Below are 340 nucleotides of genomic sequence, written 5' to 3' on the forward strand. Positions count from 1 at the left end.
TCTCCTGTATTATTGTTGCGGAAAACTGAAATGAGTTGTTTGAATCTTCAAATAGATTGAAAACGTCCAATCAGCATAAAAATAGTTGCTCGAAAAGATACAAAAGCAAATTAAGTTGCTAGCATCCTTTCAAGTAGTTTTATTTAAAATCGTTTTTGAATTTCCATATACATTCATAAAACACAATCCAATTCAGATTTAAATGAAAAAAAATTTAGTAAAATATTATTTAAGAATAATAAATTTTGATGATTTCTAGCACAATTGTCTGGGTGGTGTAGTTGGTCATCACGCTAGTCTCACACACTAGAGGTCCCCGGTTCGAACCCGGGCTCAGACA

The 340-nt window shown here is 32.4% G+C and overlaps 1 non-coding gene across 1 annotated transcript; it reads left to right on the top strand.

Moving 5' to 3' along the window:
* Positions 267-340, top strand: TRNAV-CAC. Its single transcript has one exon. It is a non-coding gene; the product is annotated as a tRNA-Val (tRNA).

This window comes from Ananas comosus, linkage group 12 (genome assembly GCF_001540865.1).
Source record: "Ananas comosus cultivar F153 linkage group 12, ASM154086v1, whole genome shotgun sequence".
NCBI lineage: Eukaryota > Viridiplantae > Streptophyta > Magnoliopsida > Poales > Bromeliaceae > Ananas > Ananas comosus.